This window comes from Oncorhynchus kisutch, linkage group LG1, assembly GCF_002021735.2.
Source record: "Oncorhynchus kisutch isolate 150728-3 linkage group LG1, Okis_V2, whole genome shotgun sequence".
NCBI lineage: Eukaryota > Metazoa > Chordata > Actinopteri > Salmoniformes > Salmonidae > Oncorhynchus > Oncorhynchus kisutch.
In genome coordinates this window covers 25,791,394-25,817,710 of record NC_034174.2, presented here as the reverse complement: position 1 = coordinate 25,817,710, position 26,317 = coordinate 25,791,394, and the positions used below count along the sequence as shown (strand labels likewise).

The window sequence follows — 26,317 nt, the reverse complement described above, 5'->3', positions numbered from 1 at the left end:
TGTATCTTGTGGTGTCACTCCTCTGGTCTCATTTAAGTCTTTTGCTGTCTGATATTTCTATGTCCAATAGAGCATTGCATGTTATGTCCTCTGAAGAAGACAAAATGTACTCTCAAAATATAATGTGTTTACTGTAATCATATTTTTGCTCAATGTCACCCTGATGTGCTTTATATTAATATCTATCTATTGCACCATCTACAGTGTATCTCGTTCATCGTGATCACAGAGCGAGTGTGACACTCTGCCCTCTCTGATTGGCTCCGCTGCTTAACTGGAGGTGTTTGGCTCCTCAGTCCAGATGTTAAACAGATGGGCCTCACTAACATTACCCCTGGGGCTCACAGGTTTCCGCTCATGCTCTCTTTCCTTCTATCCCTCCTGGTCACTTACAGTTGAAGTCGGAAGTTTACATACACATTAGCCAAATACATTTAAACTCAGTTTTTCACAATTCCTGACATTTAATCCTAGTAAAAATTCCCTGTCATAGGTCAGGTAGAATCACCACTTTACTTTAAGAATGTGAAATGTCAGAATAATAGTAGAGAGAATTACTTATTTCAGCTTTTATTTATTTCATCACATTCCCAGTGGGTCAAAAGTTTACAAACACTCAATTCGTATTTGGTAGCATTGCCTTGAAATGGTTTAACTTGGATCAAACGTTTCGGGTAGGTTTCCACAAGCTTCCCACAATAAGTTCTGGGATTCTTCCAATGGCATTGAGGAGTACACCATATCAGTCACTGGCTTTATCAATAAGTGCATCAAGGACGTCGTCCCCACAGTGACTGTACATACATACCCCAACCAGAAGCCATGGACTACAGGCAACATTCACACTGAGCTAAAGGGTAGAGCTGCTGCTTTCAAGGTGCGGGACTCTAACCCGGAAGCTTATAAGAAATCCTGCTATGATCCTGTTTATCATATATGCATAGTCACTTTAACTATACATTCATGTACATACTACCTCAATTGGCCTGACCAACCAGTGCCACCGCACATTGGCTAACTCGGCTATCTGCACTGTGTCCCTCCACCCACCACCCGCCAACCCCTTTTTTACGCTACTGCTACTCTCTGTTTATCATATATGCAGTCACTTTAACCATATCTACATATACACACTACCTCAATCAGCCCGGATAACCCGTGCCTGTATGTATGTCCTCATGATGCCATCTATTTTGTGAAATGCACCAGTCCCTCCTGAAGCAAAGCACCCCCACAACATGATGATGCCACCCCCGTGCTTCACGGTTGGGATGGTGTTCTTCGGCTTGCAAGCCTCCACCTTTTTCCTCCAAACATAACAATGGTCATTATGGCCAAACAGTTCTATTTTTGTTTCATCAGACCAGAGGACATTTCTCCAAAATGTACGATCTTTGTCCCCATGTGCAGTTGCAAACCGTAGTCTGCTTTTTTATGGCGGTTTTGGAGCAGTGGTTTCTTCCTTGCTGAGCGGCCTTTCAGGTTATGTCGATATAGGACTGATTTTACTGTGGATATAGATACTTTTGTACCTGTTTCCCCCAGCATCTTCACAAGGTCCTTTGCTGTTGTTCTGGGATTGATTTGGACTTTTCACACCAAAGTACGTTCATCTCTAGGAGACCGACTTGTGGAGGTCTACAATTCTTTTCAGAGGTTTTGGCTGATTTCTTTTGACTTTCCCATGATGTCTAGCGAAGAGGCATTGAGTTTAAAGGTAGGCCTTGAAATAAATCCACAGGTACACCTCCAATTGATTCAAAGGATGTCTATTAGCCTATCAGAATCTTCTAAAGCAATGACATCATTTTCTGGAATTTTCCAAGCTGTTTAAATGCACAGTCAACTTAGTGTATGTAAACTTCTGACCCACTGGAATTGTGATACAGTGAATTATAAGTGAAATAATCTGTTGTTGTAAAAATGACTTGTGTCATGCACAAAGTAGATGTCCTAACTGACTTGCCAAAATTGTAGTTTGTTAACAAGAAATTTGTGGAGTGGTTGAAAAACGAGTTTTAATAACTCCAACCTAAGTGACTTCAACTGTAGCGCTCTCTCTCTCGCTCTCTCCTTCTCTCTCTCATTTGCATTCTCATTCTCTCTCAGTTTCTCTCGCTTGCTCTCTCTCCCCATTTTCTTTATTTTTCCTGTCTCTCACTCTTCTTTATTTTTCTTTCTCTTCCTCACTCCCTCTTTCTCTTTCTTTATTCCTCCCTCTCACCCCCTCAGATTTGATCTGTAATATGGCAAGAGTGAGAACGGACTGAGGAGTGAGAGTAGAGATTTCCAGGCAGGATTTGGCCAGGCTCGGTCCCATTCCTCAACGGTAGACAAGCGCCTGTGTTCAACCTGAAACCCCTCTGGATTTACGCTGGGGCTGCAGCCATCTTTCTTCCGTTAATCACCCCGGGGCTGTGCGCTATCTCGCCCGTCCTAGGGCCGATGGATGACCCGCGGGGGAAATCGAATGGAACGCAGCCAAACCTGACGCTCCAGAACACTTTCTAGGTGCCACACAGAGACGCATTCTGCAGAGACTCAGGAAGTTTAGTGATCTCAATGGAGTTTGTAGAATTAGACCTACTTTGATATGCAAAAATCATGGTCGGCATCCTTGAGCGAACCTTTTTCTTTTGCATCCATAAAATGCTTCGTCCAAAATATCCGTCATTTTAGATTATTTGTACAGCAGACACTTTCATTCATGTGAAGCAGATGTATTCCTGTGATGTTACCAGAGCTGGGCCTTGAACCTCTAAATACTGAGAGGGCACCTAATTAAAAAAGAATAATGAATAATTTTATAGAAAGACAATGACTTACAATGACTTACTTAATTCAAAATAATAATGAAATATCTCATTAGTGTAGTTAGATAAACCCCTGAAACATTCCTCCAAACTCTCTACATGCATCCCTATCTCCCTCTTTTTCTCTCATCACTTTTACTTTCTTCCTGTCTACCAACCTCTCACTCAATGAATCTATCCTCTGCTCCTCCCTTTCTCTCTCACTCTCTCTGCTCCTCCCTTTCTCTCTCACTCTCTCTGCTCCTCCCTTTCTCTCTCACTCTCTCTGCTCCTCCCTTTCTCTCTCACTCTCTCTGCTCCTCCCTTTCTCTCTCACTCTCTCTGCTCCTCCCTTTCTTTCTGTCTCTCTCTCGCTCTCTCTCTATTTCTCTTATTTCTGCTCCTCTCTCTCTCTCTCTCTCTCTCTCTCTCTCTCTCTCTCTCTCTCTGTCTCTTTCTCTCTTGCTGTCTCTTTTTTCTGTTCTACTTTCTACCCTGTGTCTTTCAGGGCCTTTGGTGCTCGGCCAATGAAAAGGCTCTCAGGCGGTGTCACTCTGAGGATCTCCACAGTGACAGAATGTTGACAGGCGTTGGGCGAACGATCCAACAGGAAAATCAAATTACCATTAAGCAGGACCCGGGCCCCAGCCTCCACATGACTGCAGGGCCTATTACCTCAAATTAACGGAGACACTCAGAGACAGATCCCTCGCTTTCTGCCTTTCTCTGGTCACGAACACAAAGTCCTTGCCTCAAACGCTTTTCACACTTTGCCCAACTAACTTCTGATAGTTATAGATATGTGAATCCAAGCCTTCATCAGGCTGTAAGTCACTCATATGATCTGTGTTTATTTTGCTGTGTGACTGGGTTTTTGAGTTGCAGATACATTGTACCAGAATGCTTGGGGAAGAATGTGTTTACCATTATAGTGTTATGTTGAGTTGTAGGTGGATAAAGATGTAAGGTGATTGACAGAACTTCAGAATAAGTGCAGTGCCGTGAAAAAGTATTTGCATCCTTTCAGATTTTCAAAATGTTTGCATATTTTTTGCAAGTGAATGTTATCAGATCTTCAACCAAACCCTGATATTAGATAAAGGGAATACCAAAACAAATGTATACTTAAAAAAATATATTTTTATTAACCAAGTTATGCAACATCCAATTCCCCTGTGTAAAAAAAGTAATTGCTTCCTTACACTCAACAACTGGTTGTGCCACTTGTAGCTGCAATGACTGTAACCAAATGCTTCCTCTAGTTGTTAATCAGTCTCCCACGTCGCTGTGGAGGAATTTTGGCCCAGTTCTGCATGCAGTCCTGCCACAAAGTCAATTGGGATTAGGTCTGGACTTTGACTAGGCCATTCCAAGACTTCAAATTTGTTGCTTTTCAACACTTTTTTTATGTAGACTTGATTGTGTGTTTTGGATCCGTGTCTTGCTGTATGACCAAGCTACTCTTCAGCTTCAGCTCACAGATGGATGGCCTGACATTCTCCTGTAGAATTCTCTGATGCAGAACAGAATTCATGGTTCCTTTTTATTAAGACAAGTAGTACAGGTTGTAGTACAGGTTCTGGTATGAGGTTCGTACTATGGAACGCAGTGTTTGGTTTTAGCCAGACATAATGGGACCCATCTCGTCCAAAAAGTTGACTTAAGTTTGCCAAAAACACCTGGATGATCATCAAGACGCCTGGAAGAATGTTCTATGGACAGATGAGTGAAAAGTATAACTTTTTGGATGACATGGGTCCCATTATGCCTGTCAAGTTGACTGGGAACATGGACCCAAAGAGGAAAACGACAGTACAGGGACAAAGTGGAGTTGCATTTCAACGGCTCAGACATGAGACATATGTGGCAGGGACTCCAGACAATCATGGATTATAAAGTGGAAGACAGCCACATCAGATACACCGACACCTAGTTCCCGGATGAGCGGCCGACGCGGGTCAAGAAAAACAGCATTGAGCGGCCGACGCGGGTCCCCAGCGCTTACAAGGACTGTGTGCTCTCATTCTCCGTCGCCGACGTGAGTAAGTAATTTAAGCATGTTAACCGTTGCAAGGCTGCCGGCCCAGATGCTATCCCAAGCCGCGTTTTTAGAGCATGTGCAGACCAGCTGGCTGGAGTGTTTACTAACGTGTTCAATCTGGACTGGACCCAAGAATACAAAGGTAACTCACCTATCGCCCTGTAGCACTCACTTCTGACATCATGAAGTGCTTTGAGAGGCTAGTTAAGTACCATAACACCTTCGCTTGACTCGATATCAAAGACCCACTACAATTCGCATATCGTCCCAACAGATCCATGGACGACACAATCGGCAATCGACTTTTCCTAGAGTGACCCCAACATGAGAAAAGTGAAACATCGCCTTTGTTCATATTTCCATGAAAGCTGTACATCACCTGGGTACAAAGATTGTCTCAGGGTCATTTTTGACCAGGCAGTCATAAAATAATTTACACACCACAAAACCACACACACACAATGAGATTATGTGTGCTACTGATTGAACTCAGACAAAACTAAAACTTTCTTGTGCATGTGCAGCATCTCCCCTCCACACATGACCCGTTCACAGACAAAATAAACACAAACACAAAAATACATTTTTGTCAAAGATAAGCAAAATTTCATGGTCCTTGTCACCATATGATAACCAGGGCAGGATGGCAACACAAAATGTCATAACATGTAGTTGCCCATGACCAGGACATCGCCTCAACATTCTACATGTTCATCACACCAGCCATCGAAAAAATCATCCTGGAGATGACACATTTGGAGGGTTTCCGTAAATGTGGAGACAACTGGAAAAGGATGGATGAGATTGACCTGTGTACCTACAAAGGGCTGCTAATCTTAGCGGGTGTGTATAGGTCCCGAGGCAAGGCTACATGTAGTCTCTGGGATGCAGAGAGTGAAAGGGCGATTTTCCGTGCCACGATACCACTGAAAGTCTTTGACACTTTCTCAAGAATGCTACGATTTGATAACCGTGAGTCAAGACCTGCAAGGCGTGTGAGACACAAACTGGCAGCCATAAGCGAGGTCTGAGAGAAGTGGGTGGAGTGTCTGACATACCTATACAACCCTGGGCCTGAAGTAACAGTGGATGAGCACTTTAGTAAAGAAAGCAATTATGACAGGTGTGTTGTATCCACTGATTAAATGCATTCTTTCTGCATTGTGAAGAGGGAAAACCTAGATATTCACAAAGTTTGTGATGAATGACAGGTTGTTTCTTCATGCAAAATAGATTTGGGGTTTAAAATTCAATTAAGCCGCTTTATCTTATGGGTTTTATGGGTCATTTTTGACCCTTAGGACAAGGGGAGTATACAGAATGTTAAGCTTCTTATGGCTGCAGGGGCACTATTGAGTAGCTTGGATGAAAGGTGCCCAGAGTAAACGGCCTGCTCCTCAATCTCAGTTGCTAATATATGCATGTTATTATTAGTATTGGATAGAAAACACTCTGACGTTTCTAAAACTGTTTGAATGATGTCTGTGAGTATAACAGAACTCATGGCAGGCTAAAACCTGAGAAGACATCCAAACAGGAAGTGAGAAATCTGAGGTTGGTATATTTTCAACCCATTCCCTATTGAAATCCCTTTTGGATATGAATGAACATTCACTTCCTAGGGCTTCCACTAGATGTCAACCGTCTATAGACATTTGAATGAGGCTTCTACTGTGTTGTGGGACTGAATAAGAGGGGAATGAGTCAGACTACTGGCAGTCAGCCATTTCCCGATCACACGCATACCACATGATATCTTCCTGCGTTCCGTTCCTCCTCAAGACACAAAGGAATTCTCCGGTTGGAACTTTATTGGAGATTTATGATAAAAGCATCCTAAAGATTGATAATGTACTTAGTTTAAAATGTTTCTTCGACCTGTAATATAATTTTTTGAAGTTTTTGTCCGAAGATATGGTCGACCAGCACCAGTGTTTGGATAGGTGTACCAAACGCGCTAACAAAAGTAGCTAATTGGACATAAATAACGGACATTATTGAACAAGTCAAGCATTTATTGTGGACCTGGGATTCATGGGAGTGCATTCTGATGAAGATCATCAAAGGTAAGGGAATATTTATCATGTCATGTCATTTCTGGTTTCTGTTGACTCTAACACGGTGGCTAATTTGGCTATTGTTCTGAGCGCAATTTGCAAATAAATTCATTAAAAATTCTACAATGTGATTTTCTGGATTTTTTCTCATTTTGTCTGTCATAGTTGAAGTGTACCTATGATGAAAATTACAGGCCTCTCTCATCTTTTTAAGTGGGAAAACTTGCACAATTGGTGGCTGACTAAATTACTTTTTTTTGCCCCACTGTATCTATAATTCCATGTGTATAACTTGTATTATCATCTACATCTAGTATTTCTGTTGAATCGATGTGGCTATGCAAAATCACTGAATGTTTTTGGAACTAGTGAACGTAACGCGCCAATGTAAACTCGGATTTTTTTTATATAAATATGAACTTTATCAAACAAAACATACATGTATTATGTAACATGAAGTCCTATGAGTGTCATCTGACGAAGATCATCAACGTTTAGTGATTAATTTAATCTCTATTTGTGCTTTTTGTGACTCCTATCTTTGGCTGGAAAAAAAATTCTGTGGCTTGGTGGTGACCTAACATAATCGTTTGTGGTGCTTTCGCTGAAAATAATATTTGAAATCGGACACTGTGGTGGGATTAACAATAAGATTACCTTTAAAACGGTATAAGATACATGTATGTTTGAGGAATTTTAATGATGAGATTTCTGTTGTTTTGAATTTGGCGCCCTGCACTTTCACTGGCTGTTGTCATATCATCCCGTTAACGGGATTGCAGCCCAAAGCGGTTTCAGACTATACAAGGGTTAAACACGGGCACCCCCAAGTGGTGCGTGCTCAGCTCCCTCCCTCCTGTACTCCCTGTTCACCCATGACTGCGTGGCCATGCACGTCTCAAACTCAATCATCAAGTTTGCCAACGACAACAGTGGTAGGCCTGTTTACCAATTACAATGAGACAGCCAGGAAAATAACCTCTCCCTCAACGTCACCAAATCGAAGGAGCTGATCGTGGGCTACAGGAGACAGCAGAGAGAGCACACCCCCCACCCACATCGACAGGGCCGCAGTGGAGAGGGTCAAAAGCTTTAAGTTCCTCGGCGTGTACTTCACTGACAACCTAAAATAGTCCTTTCATACAGACAATGTGGTGAAGAAGGCGCAACAGTGCCTCTTCAAACTCAGGAGGCAAAACAAATGTGGCTTGGCCCCTTAGACCCTCGTGAACTTCTACAGATGCAGCATTGGGAGCATCCTGTCGGGCTGTATCAATGCCTGGAATGGCAATCGCACTGTCCGGAACTGCAGGGCTCTGCATCACCAGGGGGCACACTGCCTGCCCTTCAGGACATCTACAGCACCTGGTGTCACATGAATGCCTAGAAGATCATCAAGGCCCTCAACCACCTGAGCCATGGCCTGTTCACCCCACTACCATCTAGAAGGTGGAAACTGTACGGGTGCATCAAAGCTGGGAAAAAAGCTTCTATCTCCTGGCCATCAGACTGTTAAACAGTCACCACGAGCCTTAGTCACTGTTCTAGCCGGCTACCACCGTTCTAGCTGGCTACCACCAAGTGACACTGGTCACTTTAATAATGTTTGCATACTGTTTTACCCACTTTATATGTATATACTGTATTGTAGATAAGGCTCATCGTATATAACAATTGCTGTACACACTTTCTATTCATATACTGTCTATACTGGCTTGACACATCATTATACAGTGCATCCTTGACTTTTTCCACATTTTGTTACCCTACAGCCTTATTCTAAAATGGATTAAATAATTTTTTCCCCTCATCACAATACACAATACACACAATACCCCATAATGACAAAGCAAAAACATTTATTTTAATTTTTTTATAAATGTGCAAAAAATTCTAAAAAGCAGTTTTCGCTTTGTCATTATGGGGAATTGTGTGTAGATGAAATAAATGTTTTTCCTCTTCAATCTATTTTTGACCATAACCTAAAACACAAGGCCAAATAAGTTTCTTAGTGGCCTAGTTACAGTTTTGGAAATGGCTTTCTAGCAATGAATAACAACCAACTTGACAGAGGTTGAATAATATATATCTTTTTTTAAGTGCAAATATTGTACAATCCAGGTGTGCAAAGCTCTTAGAGACTTACCCAGAAAAGGTGAATCTAACATGTATTGACTCGGGGGGGGGTGAATACTTACGTAATTGAGATAATTCTGTATTGAAAATTAAATACATTCGCAAACATTTCCAAAAACATGTTTTTAATTTGTCATTATGGGGTATTGTGTGTAGATGGCTGAGAGAAAAAATATGTTTCATCCATCAGGCTGTATTGTGGAATAAGTTGAGGGGTATGAATACTTTCTGAAGGCACTGTACAGGGAGTACCATTACCAGATCAATATGCAGAGTATTTGAGGTAGATATGTACATGAAGGCAGGTTAAAGTGACTAGGCATCAGGTTAGTGATAATTAGAGTAAAATAAAGAACAGAGTAGCAGCAGCAAATGTTTTGTGTAAAAGTGTTTGTGTGTGTCATTTGTGTATGTATGTGTGTTTGTGTCGGTATGCGTGTTTGTGCGTATGTAGTGCATGTGAATGTGTGTGGGAGTGCCAATGTAGTGTGTGTGTGTGTGTGTACACTGTATATGGTGTGTGTATATACATAGTCTTTTGAGTGTACGTAGGGTCAGTGCAAGATAGAATCAGTGCAGATACAGTGCCTTGCAATGTATTCATCCCCCTTGGCGTTTTTCCTATTTTGTTGCATTACAACCTGTAATTTAAATAGATTTTTATTTGGATTTCACGTAATGGACATACATAAAATAGTCCAAATTGGTGAAGTGAAATGAAACTAATTACTTGTTTCAAAAAATAAATTAAAAACGGAAAAGTGGTGCAATAAAAAAGTGTTCACCCCCTTTGCGATGAAGACCCTAAATAAGATCTGGTGCAACAAATTACCTTCAGAAGTCACATAATTAGTTAGATTGCACACAGGTGGACTTTATTTAATTTTAACATGATCTGTCACATGATCTGTGTATATATACACCTGTACTGAAAAGCCCCAGAGTCTGCAACACCACTAAGCAAGGGGCACCATGAAGACCAATGAGCTCTCTAAACAGGTCAGAGACAAAGTTGTGGAGAAGTACAGATCAGGGTTGGGTTCTAAAAAAATATCAGAAACTTTGAACATCCCACGTAGCGCCATTTAAATCCATTATTTAAAAAATTGAAAGAATATGGCACCACAACGAACCTGCCAAGAGAGGGCCGCCCACCAAAACGCACAGACCAGGCAAGGAGGGCATTAATCAGAGAGGCAACAAAGAGACCAAAGATAACCCTGAAGGCGCTGCAAAGCTCCACAGCGGAGATTGGAGTATCTGTCCATAGGACCACCTTAAGCCGTACACGTACATTTACGGAAGAGTGGCCAGAAAAAAGCCATTGCTTAAAGAAAAAAATAAGCAAACACATTTGGTGTTTGCCAAAAAGCATGTGGGAAACTCCCCAAACATAGAGAAGAAGGTACTCTGGTCAGATGAGACTAAAATTGAGCTTTTTGGCCATCAAGGAAAACGCTATGTCTGGCGCAAACCCACACCTCGCATCACCCCTAGAACACCATCTCCACAGTGAAGCATGGTGGTGGCAGCATCATGCTGTGGGGATGTTTTTCATGGTCAGGGACTGGGAAACTGGTCAGAATTGAAGGACTGATGGATGGCGCTAAATACAAGGAAATTCTTGAGGGAAACCTGTTTCAGTCTTCCAGAGATTTGAGACTGGGACGGAGGTTCACCTTCCAGTAGGACAATGACCATAAGCATACTGCTAAAGCAACACTTGAGTGGTTTAACAAACGTTTAAATGTCTTGGAATGGCCTAGTCAAAGCCCAGACCTCAATCCAATTGAGAATCTGTGGAATGACTTAAAGATTGCTGTACACCATCAGAACCCATCCAATTTGAAGGAGCTGGAGCAGTGTTGCCTTGAAGAATGGACCAAAATCCCATTGGCTAGATGTACCAAACTTATAGAGACTTGCAGCTGTAATTGCTGCAAAAGATTGCTCTAACAAAGTATTGACTTTGGGGGGGTGAATAGTTATGCACGCTTAAGTTTTCTGTTTTTTTGTCTTATTTCATGCTTTTTTCACAATAAAAAAAAAGTTGCATCTTCAAAGTGGTAGGCATGAAGTGTAAATCAAATGATACAAGCCTCCCAAAAAATCTATTTTAATTCCATGTTGTAAGGCAACAAAATAGGAAAAATGCCAAGGGAGGTGAAAACTTTCGCAATCCACTATAGTTTGGGTACCATTAACTGACTATTTATTAGTCTGGCTATTTAGCAATTTTTTGGCTTGGGGGAAGAAGCTGTCTCGGAGCCTATAATGTTTGCCGAACACGTGGCTGGGGCCTTTGGTAATTATTTTGGGCTTTCCTCTGACACCACCTGATATAGAGGTCCTGGATGGCAGGGAGCTCGGCCCCAGTGATGTACTGGGCTGTCCGCACCACTCGCTGTAGACCTTTGCAGTCAAGGGGGGTGCATTTTCCATACCAAGCGGTGATACAGCCAATCAAGATGCTCTCAGTGGTGCAGCTGTAGAACCTTTTGAAGATCTGAGGGCCCATACCAAATCTTTTCATTCTCCTGAGGTGGAAGAGGTGCTCTGTGCTCTCTTCATGACTGTGCGGGTGTGTGTGGACCATGTTAAATCCTTAGTGATGTAGACGCCAAGGAACTTGAAGTCTCGACCCGCTCCACAACAGCCCCATCGATGTGGATGGGGGGCGTGCTGTCCGCTTTATCCTATAGTCCAATTGAATAGGCCTTTGTAGGATGTGTCTTTGTTTAAACAAACAGATGAATCAGAATCTTTAGATATTCAATATAACAAGAGACTGAGCCCTGCTCCACTCTCTAATATTAGAGATGGGAGAAGCACATCTCAGTAAGTCCAGAAAATATGTATGGCTTACGCATCAAAAGGCTGAACTGAGAACTTTGTGTGTTGTTGAAATAATTATAATATTTGTGAGTCATTAGAGTGTGGACTCCTTAATCTCTCTTGTGTCTTGCTAGATCACCAATGCAGAAAACATCACCCTGGGAACATAGAGTTATGGAATTTTTCACAGCAATGTTTATAGATTGTGTCATTTAGTTATCCTGTTTCATACAGAGAGAGAGCGAGAGAGAAACATTATCCAAAGCTGTCGTTAGGTTCAGCCCCGGTTGCTGTGGATACAGACTTTATTTTTCATTCACCGTCACATACTGTACGTCTGCTCTGCTCTGTAATGATATTTTATGAGCAACACCTTTTTACTCAGAATCTCATTGTTCTTGGAAGCAGAAATGATAATTGTCTGAATGCTAATGACAACATCACAACATCCTGTAGCCCTTTTATTGTTTCAACATCCCACAGAGGATGTACTTCTCAATGGTCCTATATATTCCACTTAACCTTTTTACTGCAGTGTTCTAAATCAAGGTCACACAGTGTTTCTTGATAGTCTTAAAAACACATTTTTGGAAACCAAAGTATACACTTCACACACATGGTTATGGGCTTCAAAAAAAGACACCTGTACCATGTCAGATATAGAGTTGAAAGGTATTCCATTTTGAGTTTGCATCCCAATATTACACTTTATATACATCACAGAAGACTGAAATATAACAACATCGTTTGACATTGAAACACTGGATTTTCTTAAAAAAATATATAAAAAGTACATTTCCTAATTAATAATGAAAAATATAAAATAACATTCCACCCATGAGACCACTAGAAGGCGATTCAGTCATTTGACTGCAGGAACTATTATTATACACTGGATAGAGTGCATTAGGAAAGTATTCAGAACCCTTTACTTTTTCCACACTTTGTTACGTTGCAGCCATCTTCTAAAATATATTTCATTGTTTGTTTTCCTCATCAATCTACACACAATACCCCATATGGACAAAGCAAAACAAGGTTGTTTGAAATTTTTGCAAATGTATAAAAATAAATAGATCACATTTACATAAGGATTCAGACCCGTTACTCAGTAATTTGTTGAAGCACCTTTGGCAGGGATTACAGCCTCGAGTCTTCTCGGATATGACGCTGCAAGCTTGGCACACTTGTATTTGGGGAGGTTCTCCCATTCTTCTCTGCAGATCCTCACAAGCTCTGTCAGGTTGGATGGGGAGCATCACCGCACAGCTATTTTCAGGTTTCTCTAGAGATGTTCGATTGGGTTCAAGTCCTGGATCTGGCTGGGCCACTCAAGCACATTCAGAGACTTGTCCCATAGCCACTCCTGCGTTGTCTTGGCTGTGGGCTTAGGGTCGTTGTCCTGTTGGAAGGTGAACCTTCGGCCCCAGTCTGAGGTACTAGCGCTCTGGAGCAGGTTTTCATCAAGGATCTCGCTATACTTTGTACCATTCATCTTTCCTTCGATCTTGACTACTCTCCCAATCCTGCCCCTGCCCCTGAAAAACATCCCCACATCATGATGCTGCCACCACCATGCTTCACCGTAGGGATGGTGCCAAATTTCTTCCAGACACTTGGCATTCAGGTCAAAGAGTTCAATCTTGGTTTCATCAGACCAGATAATCTTGTTTCTCATGGTCTGAGAGTCCTTTAGATGCCTTTTGGCAAACTCCAAGCGGGCTGTCGTGCCTTTTACTGAGGAGTGGCTGCAGTCTGGTCACTCTACCATAAAGGCCTGATTTGTGGAGTGCTGCAGAGATAGTTGTCCTTCTGGAAAGTTCTCCCATCTCTCCAGAGGAACTCTGGAGCTCTGTCAGAGTGACCATCGGGTTCTTGGTCACCTCCCTGACCCAGGCCCTTCTCCCCCAATTGCTCAGTTTGGCCGGGCGGTCAGCTCTACGAAGAGTCTTGGTGGTTCCAAACTTCTTCCATTTAAGAATGATGGAGGCCCCTTTGTTCTTGGGTACCTTTAATGCTGCAGAAATGTTTTGATACCCTTCCCCAGATCTGTGCATCGACATAATCCTGTCTTGGCACTCTAGGGACAATTCCTTCAACCTCATGGCTTGGTTTTTGCTCTGTCATGCACTGTCAACTGTGGGACCTTATATAGACAGGTGTGTGCCTTTCCAAATAATTTTCAATCAATTGAATTTACCACAGTTGGACTCCAATCAAGTTGTAGAAACATCTCAAGGATAATCAATGGAAACAGGATGCACCTGAGCTCAATTCGAGTGTCATAGCAAGGGGTCTGAATACTTATGTAAATAAGGTATTTATTTTTTAAATGTGTAATAAATGTGCTAATATTTCTAAAAACCTGTTTTTGCTTTGTCATTATGGGGTATTGTGTGTAGATTTATGAGGAAAAACATTTATTTAATCCATTTTAAAATAAGCTGTAATGTAACAAAATGTGGAAAAAGTTAAGGGGTCTGAATACTTTCCGAATGCACTGTATACATGCATATACATATGTCTTGTTCTGTCCTTTCACTCTTATGTCTGTGTGTGGAAGTTCTGTGTGGTTTTTAAAGGGAGAGTTACTCTGAGTTGTGTGTGTGTGTGCCCCCTACGTGGGCTGGATTTTGGGATTAGGGGTTAGATCCTGCCCCATGTTGTGTGGTTGGTGTCAGTCATCTGCGGGAATGTTTCATGCTCCCAGATTCTGGACACTGATAGACATGCTGCATTTGTCCCTTTGTTGGCATGATATGCTTTTCATTTCTCTGACTAATCTCTTCAGCTCACGCCTGTAAACTGAACGGCCCAAGACACAGTTATCAATCCAAACAGACAAATGTCATATTTAAGCTGCTTGTCTGTGCTGGATTGTGCACTCTGTCTATAAAACTGCGACCATTTCAGGTTTATCGTCTTAATCTTTGTTTTTCATTATCGTTCATTTTTCCCCTGGGCTCAGTGAAATGACCATTTCACAAGGGAGACTGATATAGGATAGAATCCTCTCTCATAGTAGGCTACATTCTGGAAGTAGAGCAGAGTGGATTCTGATGGCATATGCTGGAACACAAAATGGTGGAAATATTTTGCTTTGGGAGATTTAGGAGATTTGGGAGTGTGTGCGTGTTTGTGTGTGCCTGTGTTTGTGTGTGTACGTGTGTGTATGAAATTGACATTTATATACTGACTTGGATGGGTTTAACATTATCATGAATTGGACATCCATGTGACCAGATCAAAAGTGTGAGCTCATCTCCCCATTTTGGCATCCTCCATACTCAGTTCAGCCCGTCCCTCTCAGCCTTTGGAACTCACTGACAGTGTCTTATCAATTTAAACCAACCTTGTCCTGGCAACAGTGGGTTTCAACAGACTGGCAGAACAGAACTCTTTGGAGGTTCTTTAAAGAAGCTCTTGTTGTATGATGTGTGATTGAAGCTGGTCAGACACACTAGTGCCTAGCAACAGAGTGTAGCCTGCAGATATGAGGTTCCGGATACGGGTGGGGCAACGGCTAAGAGGGTCATAACTAAGAAGCAGACCAACAAAGCTGCAGTCAATTGCCAGACTGCATCGTGAACCAAAATACACATACTGTAGTTTCAGTTTCAGCTCAAAACACCAGGTTTTCTAGTCTGGTTCAATTGGCTTTATGTTACTCATGAAAACAAAAGCATGATGGCCAAGCTAATGTGTGAACATAGTGGCAGTGATAGAGGAATTTGAATGTAGCCCAGTTATTAGAAAAAGGCACAATGCCTAGTCTGTGAGAGCTTGTAGCCCAAGATAGGCAGATGTTATGCTAGCACCTCCAGCGTTGAGCTGGAGTAGAATACCGAACAGCCATTTTATTGTGCAGTTTCTCAGCGATAAGACTGTGTGATTTAATTGAGTGTACTCTGTGGTGGAAATTGAGGACCTTTTTGGCGCCACGTGTCAACTTGAGCCCATTCCTTTCCAGCTGATTAAAAGGAGTTACTTGTTTCAACAAAGGTTTGACATTCTCTCTTAAGTGACAGGTTTAACAGAAGAACAAAGGGGGGTAACTATAATGGATGTGAATTGGATTAAATGGGCTGAGCTCAGCACATTAGTACTAGGTCACACCGTTATCACTGTGAGTCTTCCTCTAATCTCTTTAATAAGACATCATCAACAGCACGTACAGCCCCTCACCGCAGGACTCAGCACCTCGCCACAGGAACAGGACAGAGGGGACAAGGAGGGTGGGGGAGACGGAGGAGACAAAGGTGGGGAAGGAAAGACAGGGAGATTGGTGGGGAGAGTAAGAGGTTATGGGCCCAAGGAGAGGGTTAAGAAGGATGGATGAGTTTGGGTAATAAATGGGTGTGTGTGAATGTGGTAGTAATCAGGTGGTCGTCAGATGGTAGTTGGGTGTTATTTGTCATGTGTCATGTAAATCTGTTAAGTAGTTCTAAGCCCTTTGATCACAATATCTACTAAGCTAACATATGGAATTGTTTTAAGATGGTCATAAAATTGATAATTTAACCATTTGAGTTACAATTTTAGGACCCCTGTAGGTATAACAAAAATTGTTTAAACAATTATTTGATGAAACATTTGATTTGGCCTTTATTGCTATAGCCCATAGAAACACATTGAATACCACATTTGTACACGGCAAATCAGACAGTCAAAAAATAAATCATAAGGTTTTAATGTGTCTGTCCTATATCTGAAAGATATAACAAAACTTTAGACCCATGTTTGCTCACATTATTTGTGGCACTTTTTACCCCCTATGCAAATGTTTACAGCTCAGTAATGGGTCACCTTCTGACGACACCCCTGAAGCTTGTGTGCATCGTGTAGCAAAACATCCGACACCTTCGTGTTCATGAGAGTATCCCACTTCGGGAATATGTTTGTAGCTCCAACGGTTTGGTCTGGACAGTTGGTTTTGTGAGAAGACCTCTTAGAAATTAGAACATCCCCAACAGAGAGTTCAGACAACTGCCGTAAAGCTTGTGGATGTCGTATAGAGAAACAACCAACACTGTCGTGTTCTTGAGAGTCCATAGAGAATGATAGAGTGGCCAAAATGCTGTTTTAGCATGGGCAGCGCCATTCAGGGTAGCGCCATTCAGGGCTTCCACCATGCTTCCGCCATTTTAAAGTAGTCAAAGTAGTCAACTGAGTGAGAATTCCTATGGGTTGGAGCCTCAATTGCGCTGCCCATGCTGTCACAGACTATACAATGGCACAGATATAAAGATGATTCCTCTATCTATCTCTATGTGAGAGTCTCATCTTTCGATGCTGGTGACTTATTAGTTTGTATCTCAAACGGTTAGGGTTTTACAGATTATTTTGTGATGATTTTCTTGTCCTGATCCTGAAAAAGAGGGGATTGAGCTCCAACCACTACAAAAAATGTTAAGTGTCTAACATAAACACACAGGGAGCTATTCAGTATTCACACTGGTGTGTCAACTGACTCTAGGGGGAAAGGGTAACAAGGGGGACAGTACAGACATAGGAGTAGCTGCAGATTGCACTCTGCCCTGTTAGATAGACAGGCCGTATAATAACTGCCGTTCTTCATGCCTGGAGAAATCTGTTCCCATGGGTGAATCAAGGGCCGTTACAATTAATTTATATTATCCACCCACCCCATATATCCCTTCCATCAGCTCTCTCTCTCTCTCTCTCTCTCTCTCTCTCTCTCTCTCTCTCTCTCTCTCTCCAACCCCATGGATAATAAAGTAAAGAGACATTCCACTCTTTGCATGACAATGCTCATGGTATGTGTGAGTTTGTATACAGTTGAAGTCAGAAGTTTACATACACAATTCGGTTGGAGTTATTAAAACTTGTTTTTCAACCACTCCACAAATTTCTTGTTAACAGACGAGAGTTTTGGCAAGTCAGTTAGGACATCTACTTTGTGCATGACACAAGTAATCTTTCCAACAGTTGTCTACAGACAGATTATTTCACTTATAATTCACTGTATCACAATTCCAGTGGGTCAGACGTTTACATACACCAAGTTGACTGTGCCTTTAAACAGCTTGGAAAATTCCAGAAAATGATGTCATGGCTTTAGAAATTTCTTACAGGCTAACTGACATAATTTGAGTCAATTGGATTTATTTCAAGGTCTACCTTCAAACTCAGTGCCTCTTTGCTTGACATCTTGGGAAAATCAAAAGGAATGAGCCAAGACCTCAGAAAAAAATGGTAGACCTCCACAAGTCTGGTTCATCCTTGGGAGCAATTTCCAAACACCTGAAGGTACCATGTTCATCTGTACAAACAATAGTATGCAAGTATAAACACCATGGGACCATGCAGCCGTCATACCGCTCAGGAAGGAGACTCGTTCTGTCTCCTAGAGATGAACGTACTTTGTTGCGAAAAGTGCTAATCAATCCCAGAACAACAGCAAAGGACCTTGTGAAGATGCTGGAGGAAACAGGTACAAAAGTATCTATATCCACAGTAAACGAGTCCTATATCGACATAACCTGAAAGTCCGCTCAGCAAGGAAGAAGCCATTGCTTCAGAACCGACATAAAAAAGCCAGACTACGGTTCACGACTGCACATGGTGACAAAGATCGTACTTTTTGGAGAAATGTCCTCTGGTCTGATGAAACAAAAATAGAACTGTTTGGCCAGAATGACCATCGTTATGTTTGAAGGAAAAGGGGTAGGCTTGCAAGCCGAGGAACACCATCCCTACCGTGAAGCACGGGGGTGGCAGCATCATGTTGTGGGGGTGCTTTGCTGCAGGAAGGACTGGTGCACATCACAAAATGGATGGTATCATGAGGAAGAAAATTATGTGGATATATTGAAGCAACATCTTAAGACATCAGTTCAAGTTAAAGCTTGGTTGCAAATGGGTCTTCCAAATGGACAATGACACCAAGCATACTTCCAAAGTTGTGGCAAAATGGCTTAAGGACAACAAAGTCAAGGTATTGGAGTGGCCATCACAAAGCCCTGACCTCAATCCTATGGAAAATTTGTGGGTAGAACTGAAAAAGCATGTGCGAGAAAGGAGGCCTACAAACCTGACTCAGTTATACCAGCTCTGTCAGGAATGGGCCAACATTCACCCAACTTTTTGTGTGAAGCTTGTGGAAGGCTACCCGAAAAGTTTGACCCAAGTTACACAATTTCAAGGCAATGCTACCAAATACTAATTGAGTGTATGTAAACGTCTGACCCAATTGGGAATGTGATGAAAGAAATAAAAGCTGAAATAAATCATTCCCTCTACTATTATTCTGACATTTCACATTCTTAAAATGAAGTGGTGATCCTAAGTGACCTAAGACAGCAAATCTTTACTAGAATTAAATGTCAGGGATTGTGAAAAACGGAGTTTACATGTATTTGGCTACGGTGTATGTAAACGTCCAACTTCAACTGTATGTAGTAAAGTGTGACACTGGGGGATTGTGGGGATAAATTGGATTTCAGGGACAGTGGGGATGTATAATGACGCAGTCCAAATGGATTTATAATGGCCAATCATTGGGTGGCCAGCAACTTGGTTTGACACTACATTGAGGAAAAAAAGTATTTGATCCCCTGCTGATTTTGTACATTTGCCCACTGACAAAGAAATGATCATTCTATAATTTTAATGGTAGGTTTATTTGAACAGTGATAGACAGAATAACAACAACAAAAAATCCAGAAAAACACATGTAAAAAATGTTAGAAATTGATTTGCATTTTTATGAGGGAACTAAGTATTTGACCGCTCTGCAAAACATGACTTAGTACTTGGTGGCAAAACCCTTGTTGGCAATCACAGAGGTCAAACATTTCTTGTAGTTGGCCACCAGGTTTGCACACATCTCAGGAGGGATTTTGTCCCACTCCTCTTTGCAGATCTTCTCCAAGTCATTAAGGTTGGACTCCACAATGTTGACACCAATGCTTCCCAGAGTTGTGTCAAGTTGGCTGGATGTCATTTGGGTGGTAGACCATTCTTGATACACACGGGAAACTATTGAACGTGAAAAACGCGGTAGCGCTGCAGTTTTTGACACTCAAAGCCATTCAAAGGCACTTAAATATTTTTTATTTCCCATTCACCTTCTGAGTGATACACATACACAATCCATGTCGCAATTGTCTCAAGGCTTAAAAATCCTTCTTTAACCTGTCTCCTCCCCTTCGGCTACACCGATTGAATTGGATTTAACAGCTGACATCAATAAGGGACCATAGCTTTCACCGGAATTCACCTGGTCAGTCTGTCATGGAAAGAACATGTGTTCCTAATGTTGTGTACACTTAGTGTATTAACAATATTGCACTTTTCATGTAGCCTGCTAATAGCCTAACCACCGATCAGGCAACAGTATTGACTGAACTTTGTTTCTTAAATCTTGTTTCTGCAGGATTAGTTTGCTGTGACAACATACTGTAGGTCAAATTAAGATCCTACATCTGTGTGTGTTATCTGTATGTGCTTTGTGCATCCCTGCAGTACATTAATGTGTAAGCTACACATACAGTGCCTTGCGAAAGTATTCGGACCCCTTGAACTTTGCGACCTTTTGCCACATTTCAGGCTTCAAACATAAAGATATAAAACTGTATTTTTTGGTGAAGAATCAACAACAAGTGGGACACAATCATGAATTGGAACGACATTTATTGGATATTTCAAACTTTTTTAACAAATTAAAAACTGAACAATTGGGCGTGCAAAATTATTCAGCCCCCTTAAGTTAATACTTTGTAGCGCCACCTTTTGCTGCGATTACAGCTGTAAGTCGCTTGGGGTATGTCTCTATCAGTTTTGCACATCGAGAGACTGAACATTTTTCCCATTCCTCCTTGCAAAACAGCTCGCTCAGTGAGGTTGGATGGAGAGCATTTGTGAACAGCAGTTTTCAGTTCTTTCCACAGATTCTCGATTGGATTCAGGTCTGGACTTTGACTTGGCCATTCTAACACCTGGATATGTTTATTTTTGAACCATTCCATTGTAGATTTTGCTTTATGTTTTGGATCATTGTCTTGTTGGAAGACAAATCTCCGTCCCAGTCTCAGGTCTTTTGCAGACTCCATCAGGTTTTCTTCCAGAATGGTCCTGTATTTGGCTCCATCCATCTTCCCATCAATTTTAACCATCTTCCCTGTCCCTGCTGAAGAAAAGCAGGCCCAAACCATGATGCTGCCACCACCATGTTTGACAGTGGGGATGGTGTGTTCAGGGTGATGAGCTGTGTTGCTTTTACGCCAAACATAACGTTTTGCATTGTTGCCAAAAAGTTCAATTTTGGTTTCATCTGACCAGAGCACCTTCTTCCACATGTTTGGTGTGTCTCCCAGGTGGCTTGTGGCAAACTTTAAACAACACTTTTTATGATATCTTTAAGAAATGGCTTTCTTCTTGCCACTCTTCCATAAAGGCCAGATTTGTGCAATATACGACTGATTGTTGTCCTATGGACAGAGTCTCCCACCTCAGCTGTAGATCTCTGCAGTTCATCCAGAGTGATCATGGGCCTCTTGGCTGCATCTCTGATCAGTCTTTTCCTTGTATGAGCTGAAAGTTTAGAGGGACGGCCAGGTCTTGGTAGATTTGCAGTGGTCTGATACTCCTTCCATTTCAATATTATTGCTTGCACAGTGCTCCTTGGGATGTTTAAAGCTTGGGAAATCTTTTTGTATCCAAATCCGGCTTTAAACTTCTTCACAACAGTATCTCGGACCTGCCTGGTGTGTTCCTTGTTCTTCATGATGCACTCTGCGCTTTTAACGGACCTCTGAGACTATCACAGTGCAGGTGCATTTATACGGAGACTTGATTACACACAGGTGGATTGTATTTATCATCATTAGTCATTTAGGTCAACATTGGAACATTCAGAGATCCTCACTGAACTTCTGGAGAGAGTTTGCTGCACTGAAAGTAAAGGGGCTGAATAATTTTGCACGCCCAATTTTTCAGTTTTTGATATCCAATAAATGTCGTTCCACTTCATGATTGTGTCCCACTTGTTGTTGATTCTTCACAAAAAAATACAGTTTTATATCTTTATGTTTGAAGCCTGAAATGTGGCAAAAGGTCGCAAAGTTCAAGGGGGCCGAATACTTTCGCAAGGCACTGTATGTTACATGCTCAACCTGTCTTCATACTCATTACTCATTCATCTCTGGTCTATTCTTGGCCACGCTTGGAGACACTGAACAGTTTGAGCCGGCCTTTAAGAGGTGTGGATAAGGCTTTGGCGCTGTGACAGACTGTGCTTCTGTTTTTATGAAAGCATTTCTTAAATCTAGTCCATGGTTCCCTCCTGTACCGTGATAGTGGCTCTACAGCTCCCATGTATTGATCCCAAAATAACATCAAAGGCTCTCTGACTTTAGAAGTGGTGAGGGAGGGACGGTGGAGACTGGGAGAGGGGGAAGGGGGGGGGGATATCTGGAAGGAAACGTAGCTCAGAGCTGGCAAAGGATAATACACTTCTTGAGAACATGTCTAGTGTAATGTATGTGAGTCTGTGTCTGAGCTTTGCATGCCATTGTGGAGATATATTCTGTCTTTCTTGCTTCCCATGTCTGTTGGATAAAATTATGGCCAAGAGTTGCAGGCTCTGAGAAAGGGTTTCTGAATCTATCTCTCCCACACTAATTGACTCGCCCCATAAGGGTCTATTTGATCACACCTTCATTTCTCAGTCCTTGCCTCTGTGGCTAGATTTGCAAGACAAACTCCCTGTTTTGTCAAATGAGGGGTTGAGTTATGTTTGGTGCAATTTTTCTTAGGGATTTCAAAACAATGTCATGTAATTGAGAGATGTTTGTTAATGATGTCTTCTGTTGTAGCATTCTACAGCAGTTTTCTCACCCAAATGTGTGCAGCTGTAATTGAAGTGGCGGTGTTGATAAATGTGTTTATATTTTGGTCAATGTGTTTCTCCTAATGGTTATGTGAGAGTAGCAGACCTAGCTGACCCTGTATCCAGGTGAGAGTTGACTTTCCCCTCCTCTCCTCTGGCTGTGAGAAATGGCACTTGGCCTGCTGCTCAGAGGGGAACGGTTTAATCACAAGATAAAGTTTCAGCCGGCTTTGTCTGAAGTGAATTTAAATGTGGAATATGCCTTTTGTCAGACAGCACTTAGTGAGTGTATCGATCCGCCAATGAAAGGCAACCGGGAACGATGGGTCATATAAGTCATGCATAGGAGAGATCACCCATCCAGCTATTCCCCACCAAAACAGCTCTGTTGTGACTCACACTTGTTTCCTCACTCTCTCTCTCTCTCTCACACACTGCCTGTGACGCTGTCTAGCTATGTAACGGCCTCTGATCCGCCTCGTTTTTTTTCTCCATCTGATCCCCCCCCCATGTCCTTCTCTCTCAGTTTTAACTTTGTCCTGTTCCTGTCTTGTCCAGGCTGGCCAGAGTTGTATCCATCATGCTTATAATCCTGTGAAATACACGCTGCAAAATGATCCAGAATCAATGAAGAACTAAGGGAGAGTTCTGTTCCTACTAGCCATAACTCCTCCTAATAGTCGGAGGAGCGAGTGAGAACCCCTCGGAAGGCCCAACCTTCCCTGGACAGCAGGCACATCTCCCCCATCTCCCCCTCCACATAAATCTACCATATGGCAGCCTAATGCATGCACTATGGATTTCTCTCCCCGCCAACGCCATTTGACACAGCACCGTAAATAGACTGTAAATGTTTTTGACAAACGCTCCTGCCCTTCTCTCTAGAGAGTCCTCTGTATAGGTAATCAGATGTTTGACTGAGTAGGAAAGACAGAAATATAAGAACGTTGGGAGACCAGCAGTTATTTTACGCACATATGAATAATCCAGCTCGTTGGTCAGCCTAAGCCGTGATTGTTTTAATTGGCTAATGGTGCGGGGGCCGCAGCGGCAGTCCTCTCGCTCCACATCCCCGTCCACTGGCTCAGGCTGTGGCAGTAATGACTGCAGGAACCACAGCCAGCTAATGCCAGACCTAATAGCCCAATTAGACTGTGTGTATTGCTCAGATGCCTGAGAGAAATAGGCCTTGGTATGAAGTGTGTGTGTGTGTGTGTGTGTGTGTGTGTGTGTGTGTGTGTGTGTGTGTGTGTGTGTGTGTGTGTGTGTGTGTGTGTGTGTGTGTGTGTGTGTGTGTGTGTGTGTGATTGTGTGTGTGATTTTATCCAGTCCAACTGCTTTATACTGTAGTTGGGTAGGTTTTTTAATGAGGTGAGTAGGCATAGACTTGAGTCATACAAGCTATTCTTTAAAAAGCAGGGCTTGAGCATCTCTCAAAATGGACTGGCCCCTGCAATTGTTTTGTCTATCAACTTAGTATCCAAGAAGGTAAAGAGGCCTTTGAAAAATAGCCTTTTTTGTCCTATTGAACTTCACCACATTGTATTATTCTATTTTTTGTTATCTATATTATTATAATCTCTACATTTTTGGAAAGAGCACTGTACTGTTTTACACCTGTTGTATCCTGTGCACGTGGCGAATAAACTTTGAAACTTGAAACTCAGAGTCATGTCAATTTAATCTCCACCCATGTATCTTATCACTCTACAATGTCACCTGCAAAAATCAATCAGAAACCTTAGCTAGTCTTATCTAATTTGAAAATGTTTAATGCTTCCTCTGGCTGTTAGATCTAGTGGCATGTCAGGGGTTTCTTCTGTGAGAGGGAGGGAGTTACAGGATGCACAACACCACCCTAAAAGTCAGAACACTTCCTTCCTGAAACATCTGGATGAGCATGTTGTGGCCTCTCCTCTGTTAGAGGCAACAGGAAGCCTGCTAGCAATACATAATCAGAATGCTTACTGTAACATCTGGATGCAAGTGTTATCCGTCCATTCAGTTGGGGAAGGAGACGGAGACAATCTAATGTTGGTACAAGATGTGTAATCTTGATCTATACAACTGAAAACCATTGGAAACCTATGGGTGTGAAATCCTGCGTTACATATACACCATATATACAAAAGTATGTGGACACCCATTCAAATTACTGGATTCAGCTATTTCAGCTACATCCGTTGCTGACAGGTATATAAAATCGAGCACACTGCCATGCAATCTCAAAGAAAACATTGGCAGTAGAATGGTCTTACTGAAGAGCTCAGTGATTTTCAATCTTTCCAACAAGTCAGTTTTTCAAATTTTTGCCCTGCTGGAGCTCTACCGGTCAACTGTAAGTGCTGTTATTGTGAAGTGGAAATGGCAACAACGGCTCAACCGTGACTTGATAGGCCACACAAGCTCACAGAAGGGGACCGCTGAGTACTAAATCGTCTCCTCAGTTTCAACACTCACTACCGAGTTCCAAACTGCCTCTGGAAGCAACTTCAGCACAAGAACTGTTAGTCGGGAGCTTCATGAAATGGGTTTCCATGGTCGAGCAGCCACATACAAGCCTAATATCACCATGAGTAATGCCAAGCATCAGCTGGAGTGGTGTAAAGCTCGCCGCCATTGGACTCCGGAGCAGTGGAAACGCGTTTTCTGGAATGATAAATCACACTTCACCATCTGGCAGTCCGACGGACAAATCAAGATTTGGCGGATGCCAGGAGAATGCTACCTGCTCGAATGCATAGTGCCAACTGTAAAGTTTGGTGGAGGATGAATAATGGTCTGGAGCTGTTTTTCATGATCCTGGATAGGTCCCTTAGTTCCAGTAAATGGAAATATTAAGGCTACAGCATACAATTACATTCTAGACGATTTGGTTCTTTCAACTTTGTGGCAACATTTTGGGGAAGGCCCTTTCTAGCTTCGCAATGACAATACCCACCGTGCACAAAGCGAGGTCCGTACAAGAATGGTGTGGAAGAACTTGACTGGCCTGCACAGAGCCCTGACCTCAACCCCATCGAACACCTTCGGGATGAATTGGAACGCCATCTGCGAGCCAAGCCTAATCGCCCAACATCCGTGCTCGACTTCACTAATGCTCTTGTGGCTGAATGGAAGCAAGTCCTCGCTGCAAAGTTCCATCATCTTGTGGAAAGCCTTCCCAGAAGACTGAAGGCTGTTATAGCTGCAATAATGTGGACCAACTCCCAATTAATGCCCATGATTTTGGAACGAGATGTTCAACGAGCAGGTGTCCACATATTTTTGTTGATGTAGTGTATGTGCTGCCCTGCTACTCTGGTCAGTGAGACTGGGATCAGGAGTTTATTGGGTCAACTGTGATTGAACTCATGAAGAGGTTCTTATGAGGTCACGAGGTCAGAAGGTATTGGCCATATTGGCCACCATGTGTAAAGAAATGTAGATTTAAAGCTGAGGGGTCAGATCTAATGGTTTAAGTTGGCTGTAAAGATCTCAGCAGTGTTTCTGGAAGACATTGCTCTCTCACCATTAACCCCTCCCTACAAAGTCCTCCCAGGATATACAGTATGTTCACTAGATAAGTGCACGTTTACAGGATTTAGCTTTGCATTTCATGTGC

The 26,317-nt window shown here is 42.3% G+C and overlaps 1 protein-coding gene across 3 annotated transcripts in view; it reads left to right on the top strand.

The window, feature by feature from the left end:
• LOC109896944 (receptor-type tyrosine-protein phosphatase gamma) overlaps positions 1-26,317 on the top strand; it is a 317,719-nt gene that overhangs the window by 18,545 nt on the left and 272,857 nt on the right. The window lies entirely within an intron of this gene.